This window comes from Anastrepha ludens, unplaced genomic scaffold (genome assembly GCF_028408465.1).
Source record: "Anastrepha ludens isolate Willacy unplaced genomic scaffold, idAnaLude1.1 ptg000022l, whole genome shotgun sequence".
NCBI lineage: Eukaryota > Metazoa > Arthropoda > Insecta > Diptera > Tephritidae > Anastrepha > Anastrepha ludens.
In genome coordinates, this window is record NW_026530033.1 from 262,501 (window position 1) to 275,857 (window position 13,357).

A 13,357-nucleotide genomic window follows, 5' to 3' on the forward strand; every position below is an offset into this window, starting at 1 on the left:
CTACACTACGTCCTTTCCTAAAACCATACTGCCTATCCGACCTAACACCCCGAGTTAGCTCCTGAAGCCGCTCAACCATAACCCTTTCCAGCACTTTTCCAAGTACTGGAAGGAGGCTGATACCACGATAAGATCGAGGATCGCTCCTGATCTTATCGGGCGACTTCAAGAGTACAACGACCCTAGCAACTTTCCACTCGCGTGGAAAATATCCCTCCCATATGCATTTATCATAAATGGCCACCAAATATTCCGGAATGAACTTCCACAAGCATTTGCACATCTCTCCGTTCAAACCATCGAAACCTGGAGACCTTTTAGACCTGACCAGGCCAAATGCATAATCCAACTCCCCAACGTCTAGTGGAGGGACAGGCACCTCTTGTGCAGGAGGAACTTGAACCTCAGCCCTGGGAAAGAACTCGCCTAACAAAACATTGGCGCACTCTCTCCACGTCGATAATACAGTATCACCTACGCGAAGAGAGCTAGCCATCTCATTTCGACGACCCCGACAGATCCTAAAGACCTGTCCCCAAGGGTCGTCCCTATTTTCCCCCACAAATCTCCTCCACTCTTCCTCCTTGACTCTCACAAGCATCTTCTTATACTCTTTCATCCCTACACTAAATTGATACTTGAGCTGAGACAGATTCTCCGAATTGGTCCGCCTGCCGCGTTGAAACAACCGCCTCAAGCGCCGGACAGACCTCCTCTTTGAGTTCAACTCGCTAGTCCACCATTTCACACCTTTCATTCTCACAGCCCTAGCTTTCCTAAACACTGAGTCATTCACTCCCCAGACACATTCAGATAGACGAGCAATTTGCTCGTCAACCCCCAATTCCTCAAACTCACTAAGCGGTATATCCAATACCGCTTCCCTAACAGTATGTCCATATCGGTTCCAGTCAGTACACGAGGTACGCCATCGCCTCAATGGACTCCCCCCTTCTAGCTGCGGGGTACGGGGAGTAACCATAATTTGTATTAAATTATGGTCACTAATTCCCCAACCCCCCCTAACACTCCATTTACACTCGAACCTACTCGCTGCTGCGTCATTCATGAGCGTCACGTCAATGTCACTCACACCTCTAGGCCCCTCAAACGTATACCATACGCTTGGTTCGTTTGCTACGAGGAGGTTATTCGCCACAAGCCATTCGCTCATAACCTCACCCCGATCGTGGCTCCGATATCCAGCACTATGCCTGGATACCTTGCTGAACCACATCGGGGAGGTAGCATTCGCATCAAGACACACGATGGCAGGAATGCTACTCTCATGTAGTAGCACCGCATCAATGTATCTTAAGTAGGGCTCTAGAGGCTCGTCAAACTTGCAGTACAAGCTGACGACATTCATTCTGCCGAATTCCCCCTCGACACACACACATACTCCCCACTGTGATGAGTCAACTACTACACAAGAGTAGCTTGGCTCACACACAGCTACTGCGGCATTGACTCCAAGGTCCGTAAAGACCCTGAAGCCCCCAGGAAGACCTCTCACCACCCCATTGGTGGAGTATGGTTCCTGGAGCAAGGCAATGCCGCAGCCCCCCTCCGACATACACGCCCCCAATTCACACATCACGGCATAAGACCCCTGACAGTTCAGTTGATATAGTTCAACCATCAATGTCTAGCGTTCGCACGGGCAACAATGGCACAGTACACCGGGCAGACAGTGGACATCATCAAATGTCCGGCTGGCTTGCCCTTAAATGCACAGTTGCGACAATGCGGGGCATTGCCGCAACCTGCACTCCTGTGCCCTTCCTGCCCGCACCTCCGGCAGACATCCTTCTTGGCTCTGCATTCTGCCACCCTGTGATCGAAACCCATGCATCGGAAGCAGCCGGGCGTCAGTTGGTCCGGCCGTACCCGGAAGGAAAACCACTTAACGTAGCAACGACCTGCTTCCAGGAGGGCGGACATTAGCATGTCCGTTCCCTCAAGGACAACATTCGTCACCCCATCGGGGCTGACCTTCCAAGGACGGCTGATCATCCTCACGTCCTTCTCAAGGCACCCAGGGCTGAACTCCTTGAGGTTCAAACGGAACAACTCTCCCATGAACTCGTCAGGGGAGATCTCCGTGTGGACCCCTTGGACCACAACCCTAGGCCCCAGCTTCCGACGTATGCTCACATCGAGCCCCACCTCGGAAAACTTGGCATTTTTCGCCAAGTTATCCCTCTCAGCAACTGATGGGGTGCGAATAATCGCACCTCCATCCTTCAACGGGCGCACCTCGTGCACCCTTACCCCCATGGAAGGCCCTACCTCCTTTACCACTTTTTTAATCACCTCTTTGGACGTAGTGGGGGTTTTACCCCTCACTACGACCGACCAGGTCTCAACTGGCTTGGGCACCGGCAACGCAGGCAACACAGGCGCAGGCGCCTGAGGTGCCGGCATCATCGCTGTACCAGCCAGCGCAGCTCCAGCCGTCCTCCGAGGTGCTTCCTCCCTATTTACCTTTGTGGCTTCCAACCGCCCACGAAGATGGGCGATCTCCGCCACCATCTCCACAAAAAGCTCCTCAAACTCCAAGGAGTATCCAAGGAGGTCTTTTGCCACACTTTTCGGGACGCCGTCCATGTCTATGACGGCACCACTAAAGGCCGTCACAATGGACTTGAAGCGCCCCATAAACTTCCGCCCAACTTTCTTTTGTTCGGCACCCCCACCGAACGTACCCGAATCCTCCAGGGAAGCACCCAATTCCCCGCGGATTTTCTCCAACCGCTTCCCTGCTGGACCTAATTTCTCCCCCGTCTTCCGCCCCTTGCTCCCACTCCCAATCTTTCCACTTTCGGAAGCGCCCTCGCTTCCACTCGCCCCCGACTTACTCGATACCTTCAAAATCGACTTACCCACCGGGACCGCTGCACCTCCAGCGGTCTTCTTCTTAGTACGGGGAGGAGACCGCAAAATCACCTCCTCCTCTCCGGACGTCGTCTCATCCATTGCCGACGATGGCACCGCCGAACCGCTTGGAAGAGGGGTGTTCGCCCTCTTCCTCAAGCCTTCTAATTTGGGCATAGCCCAAAGCTCCACCACTAAGGTTGCCGAATTCGCCGGTAAAAGGCCTCCCGAGCAACAACAAAAATAGGGTCCCTTTTGGGCGACGGCAAATACTGTACGGCAGGAATGAACCCCGCACAGGCACGCACACAGCGGCTGCACCTATCGGCGAGCCAAAGCAAAGCGCGAGGGCGTAGCCCACAGCGCCAACCAAAGGTCTGGCAAAGGCCACCACCAATGCCTTGCCGGACGGAACACTGTTCCCCGAACAAGGACGGGTCGACCAAGGTGGAGCTAACGCCGAGCTCGACCGCAGGCAAAACGCAGCACGCTCTGTTTGCAGCACCTGCACAAGGTATTCAACCTTAGCGCAGTACTCAACCCACGCACAAAAGGGGACGCCCTTTTTACCGTTGCCAAATATGGCAATATAACAGCACGACAAACCTAGTGTACGCCCGCACTGTACACCCACGCCGAAATGTAACGGCACGCGCACACGAAAAAGACGCCAAAAATTAGCGGCACACAAATGTTGTAAACAACTTGGTATAGCGGCACTCGCTTGAGCGTCCCACAATATACCAACAAGGTACACTTGTACACAATGTACAGCCACGCGAACAGTGGCGTCACTAGCACAACCGTACTCACTCACGCTATATATAGCAGCACTCACACGCACGCACTATGTGTCAATAGTACGGAGTATAGTGGCACTCACAGGAATGTCCAACAACACTACCGTACGGCACTTGCAATCAGTCGTAAACACTGTACCGCTATGGTACAGCTACGACAAAGTAGCGTCACTCGCACAACGGCACTCACTAGTGCAATTAATCGTAAACACTGTACCGCTATGGTACAGCCACGACAAAACTTAGCGTCACTCGCACAACTGTATACAACCGGTTATCACACGCGGATAAAGCACACAGGCACACAGCGAAGTCACAAAAATAGCGCACAGTACACGGCACGTCCGTTCGCCTCAGCAGTCACACTGAGAATGAGTAGATAGGGACATCATCGTCTGGTGTTTTTAACGTGAGTATCTGCTGGCGACAGCCTGAACCCACGGTGCTCAAAAGCACAACGTATCAATACAATGCGTTGATCAGCGCCCCAAAAATGCCGAAGCATTTAAGGATACCGATTGGCAGTGTGGCATGGACACACTGACCACCTTGGTAGGGCTCGAGGCCTACCCATACCTCTGCCGTTCTTTGGGTCCCGACACCCGGTTAATTGCAACACTACATCGAGCTAAAGCTCTACCCGCGCTTTAGGTCTCAACCACAGCCACCACGAAAACCTCCCCGAAGGGCCGTTCCCATAGAACAGGTCAGAGCGAACTCTGAGGGCTCCTGTTCCCCGTGGTACCGAGTTAAGGTCTCCGGTAAGACATCGAACCCGAAGACTCTGCCAGTTGAGCATCCATACTACTCAGGCACTGGCAAACCTAGATTTTAGTCGCCTTTTACGACAGGCATACCTTACCTCGGGCATATTCTAACCCCTGCACCGCTGGGGGGAGTAGATAGGGACAGTAGGAATCTCGTTAATCCATTCATGCGCGTCACTAATTAGATGACGAGGCATTTGGCTACCTTAAGAGAGTCATAGTTACTCCCGCCGTTTACCCGCGCTTACTTGAATTTCTTCACTTTGACATTCAGAGCACTGGGCAGAAATCACATTGTGTCAACACCCGTTAGGGCCATCACAATGCTTTGTTTTAATTAGACAGTCGGATTCCCCAAGTCCGTGCCAGTTCTGAATTGATTGTTAATTGATAATCGTTATAATTTAAAAAGAATATATATCGAATGATATAATTCCTTAAAAATTTTAGCAAGAAAGTTCCACAATTGGCTACGTAACTACTATCCGGGGAACAAGAATCGTAATTCTCTATTTACCCAGAACGAGTACATAAACCATGGTATTGCTTCCCAATCAAGCCCGACTATCTCAATCTTCAGAGCCAATCCTTATCCCGAAGTTACGGATCTAATTTGCCGACTTCCCTTACCTACATTATTCTATCGACTAGAGACTCTTCACCTTGGAGACCAGCTGCGGATATTGGTACGGCCTGTTGAGAAGTTTGCGTGACCCCACCATAAATTTTCAAGGTCCGAGGAGAAAATATCGACACAACAGTAAATGTCATGCTCTTCTAGTCCATCTACCATATCTCTCTTCGAAAGACTTCCATGGTAGTACGACTATAAAACAGAAAAGAAAACTCTTCCGATATCTCTCGACGGCTTCTTTATGGTCGTTCCTGTTGCCAGGATGAGCACAAGGCCCATTTTTAATAACAAACGGATACTCAACAGGTTACGGAATTGGAACCGTATTCCCTTTCGTTCAAAATAATTCAAGTATTTAATTATTTTTTAATATATATATATAAATTTTATTAATATTTTTTTATTAAAAACTTGAAAATTTTCGGCTTTCGCCTTGAACTTAGGACCGACTAACTCGTGATCAACCACTGTTCACACGAAACCCTTCTCCACTTCAGTCCTCCAAGGTCTCATTCGATTATTTGCTACTACCACCAAGATCTGTACCAATAGCGGCTCCATGCAGGCTTACGCCAAACACTTCTAAGCACACTATTGTACCCTCCTACTCACTAAAGTTTCAAAATTTATAAATCAATCGAAATTGTTTTATAAATCATCTACTTTAGCGGTAATGTATAGGTATACAACTTAAGCGCCATCCATTTTAAGGGCTAGTTGCTTCGGCAGGTGAGTTGTTACACACTCCTTAGCGGATTACGACTTCCATGTCCACCGTCCTGCTGTTTTAAGCAACCAACGCCTTTCATGGTATCTGCATGAGTTGTTAATTTAGGCACCGTAACATTACGTTTGGTTCATCCCACAGCGCCAGTTCTGCTTACCAAAAGTGGCCCACTGGGCACATTATATCATAACCTCAACCTTCATATCAAGAAAGGTGAGGTTCTTACCCATTTAAAGTTTGAGAATAGGTTAAAATCGTTTCGACCCTAAGGCCTCTAATCATTCGCTTTACCAGATAAGATTATTTTATATAATTTTTAAATGCACCAGCTATCCTGAGGGAAACTTCGGAGGGAACCAGCTACTAGATGGTTCGATTGGTCTTTCGCCCCTATACTCAATTCTGACAATCGATTTGCACGTCAGAACTGTTTCGGTCTTCCATCAGGGTTTCCCCTGACTTCAACCTGATCAAGTATAGTTCACCATCTTTCGGGTCACAGCATATATGCTCAAGGTACGCTCCAGTTAGAGGTATAAATAATAATAAATTATCATTATACATAACTATATGGAACGCCCCGGGATTGAATTAATTGACTATTTAAGAAAATAGACTAAAAATTAATCCCATTATATTTTTAAGTTAAGTTAATTATGCCATTAAGTTTAATATAACTCAATGACTTGCACATATGTTAGACTCCTTGGTCCGTGTTTCAAGACGGGTCCCGAAGGTATCCTGAATCTTTCGCATTGTTAATCATATAAATGCATACAAATAAATATTAATATCATAGATATTAAATTTTTTGTAAAATTCAAAAAATGAATTTTAGCATTATATATAATAAAATCTATCAACACTTTATCAAATCATTAGTATTTATTCTATGTTAATATGCTTAAAAAGCAAATTAATTTAAATAAACTTAATATCACCAATGATCTTTTGATAAATACTTTATTATGTTAATAGATTACAATGTCCTTATATGAAAAAAATGCACATTATTTTTAATTATTTAATGATGAATTTTTCATAATGGATATTCAGGTTCATCGGGCTTAACCTCTAAGCAGTTTCACGTACTATTTAACTCTCTATTCAGAGTTCTTTTCAACTTTCCCTCACGGTACTTGTTTACTATCGGTCTCATGGTTATATTTAGTTTTAGATGGAGTTTACCACCCACTTAGTGCTGCACTATCAAGCAACACGACTCTTTGGAAATATCTTTCTAGTAATCATTAACGTTATACGGGCCTGGCACCCTCTATGGGTAAATGGCCTCATTTAAGAAGGACTTAAATCGTTAATTTCTCATACTAGATATTAAGATATTCCATACACTGCATCTCACATTTGACATATAGACAAAGTGACTTAGTGCTGAACTATTTTCTTTTCGCTCGCCGCTACTAAGAAAATCCTTGTTAGTTTCTTTTCCTCCCCTCATTAATATGCTTAAATTCAGGGGGTAATCCCATATGAGTTGAGGTTGTTTTAAAATATTTTTTATCTTCTCACACAATTTAATAAATAATTATATCATCTTTTCATCTCTATTTTTCTTTTTTTCCTTTTATATAAATATATATTATAAATAATAATTATGTAAAATGAGGCAATTCTAGAATAAAAAAAAATTAATTTTTATGCTAGACATTCCTCCTTTAATTACATATATAAATTAATATTTTATATATATATAAATAATATGAAAATTTTTTAAAGAGAATACTTAGATTCAAAATTTTTATTTCATTTTATTTGAGAGGATTTTTTTTTTTTTAAGAATATATATAATAAATAAAAAATTCATTATATAATCTTTATTTTTTTGCTATTAATATTATGAATTATTTAAAATCCAATAATATACACATTTGCTTAAATTCAATTATTTTTATAAAAGAATAAGCAACTTATTTAGCATAGTCTTACAACCCTCAACCATATGTAGTCCAAGCAGTACTTTAAAATTTAATTTAATGTACATAACAGCATGGACTGCGATATGCGTTCAAAATGTCGATGTTCATGTGTCCTGCAGTTCACACGATGACGCACAGTTTGCTGCGTTCTTCATCGACCCATGAGCCAAGTGATCCACCGCTTAGAGTATTTTTTTATTTATTTTTATTTATAACAAATGTCAATTTTTTTTTGCATATATTAATTGAAAGAGTAAAATTAAATAATAATAATAATAATATATAAATTGATTTTCTTTCAATAATATATATCAAATATATTTAACTCTAAACATTTTTATTAAGTTGCGAATGTCTTAGTTCAACAATAATACAGTGGTGGTATTTATTATGTTTGATTATTTTGTATTTTTTTTAATCATTTTATGTATATATAAATATATTAATAAATATATACCACTTTTGTTATTGTGAACAAATTAACTTATCATTCAATCAAATGAATAATAAGTACAACTTTCTATTTTCATGTTTAAAGGTTTTTAAAAGAAAAAATAAGAAAAAACATTACAAAATGTACCATCCATATTATATTTAATATGATATAATTGATGGATAACAAATTGAATGAAAAAGAATAAAAAGAATATGGATTCAAAATAATTATAAATTTTTCTTTTTTTTCTTTTTTTTTTTTTTTCTTTTGTTTGTTTTTGTTTTTATTTTTTTTGGCATTGTTTGTTTTTCTTACGGATATGGAACACAATAATGATCCTTCCGCAGGTTCACCTACGGAAACCTTGTTACGACTTTTACTTCCTCTAAATAATCAAGTTCGGTCAACTTTTGCGAAACAACCGTGACACACGAGGCGTCACAGTGATCACGTCCGGAGACCTCACTAAATAATTCAATCGGTAGTAGCGACGGGCGGTGTGTACAAAGGGCAGGGACTTAATCAATGCGAGTTAATAACTCGCACTTACTGGGAATTCCAAGTTCATGTGAACAGTTTCAGTTCACAATCCCAAGCATGAAAGTGGTTCAGCGGTTTACCCGGACCTCTCGGTCTAGGAAATACACGTTGATACTTTCATTGTAGCGCGCGTGCAGCCCAGGACATCTAAGGGCATCACAGACCTGTTATTGCTCAATCTCGTTACTGCTAGACGCAATTTGTCCATTTAAGAAGCTAGTGTCCTTATAATGGGACAAACCAACAGGTACGACTCCACTTATATAAACACATTCAAACACTTGTACATTCAAGATGTACGCATGAAAGAAGGCTATATAAGTTTCAACATCATAATCCTGAAAGCATCTATTTAATATATTTGAGTCTCGTTCGTTATCGGAATTAACCAGACAAATCACTCCACGAACTAAGAACGGCCATGCACCACCACCCATAGATTCGAGAAAGAGCTATCAATCTGTCTTACACGCTTATGTTCGGACCTGGTAAGTTTTCCCGTGTTGAGTCAAATTAAGCCGCAGGCTCCACTCCTGGTGGTGCCCTTCCGTCAATTCCTTTAAGTTTCAGCTTTGCAACCATACTTCCCCCGGAGCCCAAAAGCTTTGGTTTCCCGGGAAGCGACTGAGAGAGCCATAGTAGTAGCTACACCCAATTGCTAGCTGGCATCGTTTATGGTTAGAACTAGGGCGGTATCTGATCGCCTTCGAACCTCTAACTTTCGTTCTTGATTAATGAAAACATCTTTGGCAAATGCTTTCGCTTAAGTTAGTCTTACGACGGTCCAAGAATTTCACCTCTCGCGTCGTAATACTAATGCCCCCAAACTGCTTCTATTAATCATTACCTCTTGATCTAAAAACCAATGAAAGTAGAACAGAGGTCTTATTTCATTATTCCATGCACAAAATATTCAGGCATTTGGAGCCTGCTTTAAGCACTCTAATTTGTTCAAAGTAATTGTACCGGCCCACAACAACACTCGATGAAGAGCACTGAAGTAGGTTTAAATAGGAGGAATATATAAAAAATACATTGTATTAATTATATATAAGAACTCCACCGGTAATACGCTTACATACATAAGGTAATGTACATACCACAATATATAGTTGTACTACCCGTATGAAGCACAAATTCAACTACGAACGTTTTAACCGCAACAACTTTAATATACGCTATTGGAGCTGGAATTACCGCGGCTGCTGGCACCAGACTTGCCCTCCAATAGGTCCTTGTTAAAGGATTTAAAGTGTACTCATTCCAATTACAGGGCCTCGGATATGAGTCCTGTATTGTTATTTTTCGTCACTACCTCCCCGAACTGGGAGTGGGTAATTTACGCGCCTGCTGCCTTCCTTAGATGTGGTAGCCGTTTCTCAGGCTCCCTCTCCGGAATCGAACCCTGATTCCCCGTTACCCGTTGCAACCATGGTAGTCCTAGATACTACCATCAAAAGTTGATAGGGCAGACATTTGAAAGATCTGTCGTCGGTACGGGACCATACGATCTGCAAGTTATCTAGAGTTCAACCAATTTAACGATCAAATGATCGCTTGGTTTTAGTCTAATAAAAGCACACGTTCCATAAGGTCCGTGTTTATATTGCATGTATTAGCTCTAGAATTACCACAGTTATCCAAGTAACTGTTAACGATCTATGGAACCATAACTGATATAATGAGCCTTTTGCGGTTTCACTTTTAATTTGTTTGTACTTAGACATGCATGGCTTAATCTTTGAGACAAGCATATAACTACTGGCAGGATCAACCAGAATAATATATATATTTGTTTATATATTTTTCTTTGCTTTTCATATTTGAAAATTTCATAAATTACGGTGTATATAAAAAGTAAAGGGGAAAACGCACATACAATAGAACGTAATTTTAATAACACAATTTATGTATCATCATCATCATCATCATCATCATCATTATTATTATTATTATTATTATTTATTAATAATGTGCTTTTATTTGTATAAAATATTTGTATTTTATTTGGTCTTCTTCTTTGTTGTGTTTTTCTTTCATTTTCTTTCGTTCAATGTGCGCTCCCGCCGACCCCTTTAGCTTTTCTTATCAGAATTCAAAAACCGTTTTTTATGAAAAAGAATTTTCGTTCTCTATATATATTTTATATAAAAATATAAGAACGATATTTCTTCTTAATATTTGCCAATTTTCAAATGTATCATTTTTAATAACATTTTACTTTTTCTTCAAATGCATTTTTAATGTAATAATTTCATATATTACATAATTTTTCTCTCTGAATTGAAATTAATAATTCCATAATTCTATTTTTTAATCATAAATATATATATGATTGAAAAAATTTCTCCTTTTTTCTTTTATTTAAAATTTAATTTTTCTTATAATTTTTATTTGTTTTGTTTTTTTTTTTCTTCATCTGTTTAATTTCCTGTATGTATACAAGAAACAAACAGTTGAGGATAATTTCTATGTAATGCTAGTATAGAATATAAAATTTTGAATTCAAAAATTTATTTCTATTTAAACTAACTATAGAATACCAGGAATAAAATACAATGACACCAATATGCCAAGGTTACATTCCATAATATGTTAGTATAGAATATAAATTCTTCATATATGTATATATATTCGAAAATTGTTTCTATTTAAACTAACGTATGGAAAACCATGAATAAAATCACAATACACCAATATGCCAAGGTAACAGTCAATAGTTACATTCCATAATATGTTAGTATAGAATATAAATTCTTCATATATGTATATATATTCGAAAATTGTTTCTATTTAAACTAACGTATGGAAAACTATGAATGAAATCTCACAATACACCAATATGCCAAGGCAACAATCAATAGTTACATTCCATAATATGTTAGTATAGAATATAAATTCTTCATATATGTATATATATTCGAAAATTGTTTCTATTTAAACTAACGTATGGAAAACTATGAATGAAATCTCACAATACACCAATATGCCAAGGCAACAATCAATAGTTACATTCCATAATATGTTAGTATAGAATATAAATTCTTCATATATGTATACATATTCGAAAATTGTTTCTATTTAAACTAACGTATGGAAAACTAGGAATAAATCCACAATATCACCAGTTTAACATAACTCAAATTCGTGTTTCATATAGTTATGATTCGATTTATATGCTTCAATATCATTGGTTAGTTAAATGTTGATATTTTCATATTATTCACATGCCTTCACCGTGAGTGTTTTTTGCCATGCACACCACACATTGTGAAAAATGTATGGGAAAAATTCAATTCAATACATTTCAGTTTGATTTCATATAATTCAATTACATTTTATATATTTCAATAATACCATCAACTTAACTAAATATATATTAAAATACTAAATTATATATATGATGATATTTTCCATATATTTGAAATGTCTTTATTATATATTTATTCAGTTTATCATATGAATGTATTGTGTTAAATTTTACTTTCATACATTTAATCGAATTTAGTTTCATATAAATTCGATTCGATTTTCTTTCATATATCTCACTTGCCTTCACCGTGAGTGTTTCTGACAATGTACACAACGCATTGTGAAAAATGTATGGGCAAAATTTTGTTAAATTTTACTTTCATACATTTAATCGAATATAGTTTCATATAAATTCGATTTGATTATCTTTCATATATTTCACATGCCTTCACCGTGAGTGTTTTTGTTTGTCCATGTACACAACGTATTGTGAAAAATGTATGGGCAAAATTTAACTTAATACAATTCAATATATTTCAAATGTTTTTCTTATATATTTATTCAGTTTATCATATGAATGTATTGTGGTAAATTTTATTTTCATACATTTAATCGAATATAATTTCATATAAATTCGATTTGATTTTCTTTCATATATATCTCACTTGCCTTCACCGTGAGTGTTTCTGACAATGTACACAACGCATTGTGAAAAATGTATGGTGAAAATCTAACTTAATACAATTCAATATATTTCAAATGGCTTTATTATATATTTATTCAGTTTATCATATGAATGTATTGTGGTAAATTTTAATTTCATACATTTAATCGAATATAGTTTCATATAAATTCGATTTGATTATATTTCATATATTTCACATGCCTTCACCGTGAGTGTTTTTTGCCATGCACACCACACATTGTGTAAAATGTATGGGAAAAATTCAATTAAATACATTTCAGTTTGATTTCATATAATTCAATATTCAAATTTTATATATTTCAATAATATCATCGATTTAACCAAATATATATTAAAATAATAAATTATATATATGATGATATTTTCCATATATTTCAAATGTCTTTATTATATATTTATTCAGTTTATCAAATGAATGTATTGTGTTAAATTTTACTTTCATACATTTAATCGAATATAGTTTCATATAAATTCGATTTGATTTTCTTTCATAGATATCTCACTTGACTTCACGTGAGTGTTTCTGACAATGTACACAACGCATTGTGAAAAATGTATGGGCAAAATTTTGTTAAATTTTACTTTCATACATTTAATCGAATATAGTTTCATATAAATTCGATTTGATTATCTTTCATATATTTCACATGCCTTCACCGTGAGTGTTTTTGTTTGTCCATG

General features: G+C 38.8%; 2 non-coding genes and 1 pseudogene across 2 annotated transcripts; all 3 read right to left on the reverse strand.

Moving 5' to 3' along the window:
- Positions 1-4,537: 4,537 nt before the first annotated feature.
- LOC128870685 (large subunit ribosomal RNA) lies at positions 4,538-7,309 on the reverse strand (annotated as a pseudogene).
- Positions 7,310-7,751: 442 nt separating this feature from the next.
- Positions 7,752-7,932, reverse strand: LOC128870706 (5.8S ribosomal RNA). The gene has a single exon (XR_008455443.1). It is a non-coding gene; the product is annotated as a 5.8S ribosomal RNA (ribosomal RNA).
- Positions 7,933-8,508: 576 nt separating this feature from the next.
- On the reverse strand, positions 8,509-10,499 carry LOC128870721 (small subunit ribosomal RNA). Its single transcript, XR_008455457.1, has one exon. It is a non-coding gene; the product is annotated as a small subunit ribosomal RNA (ribosomal RNA).
- Positions 10,500-13,357: the final 2,858 nt, after the last annotated feature.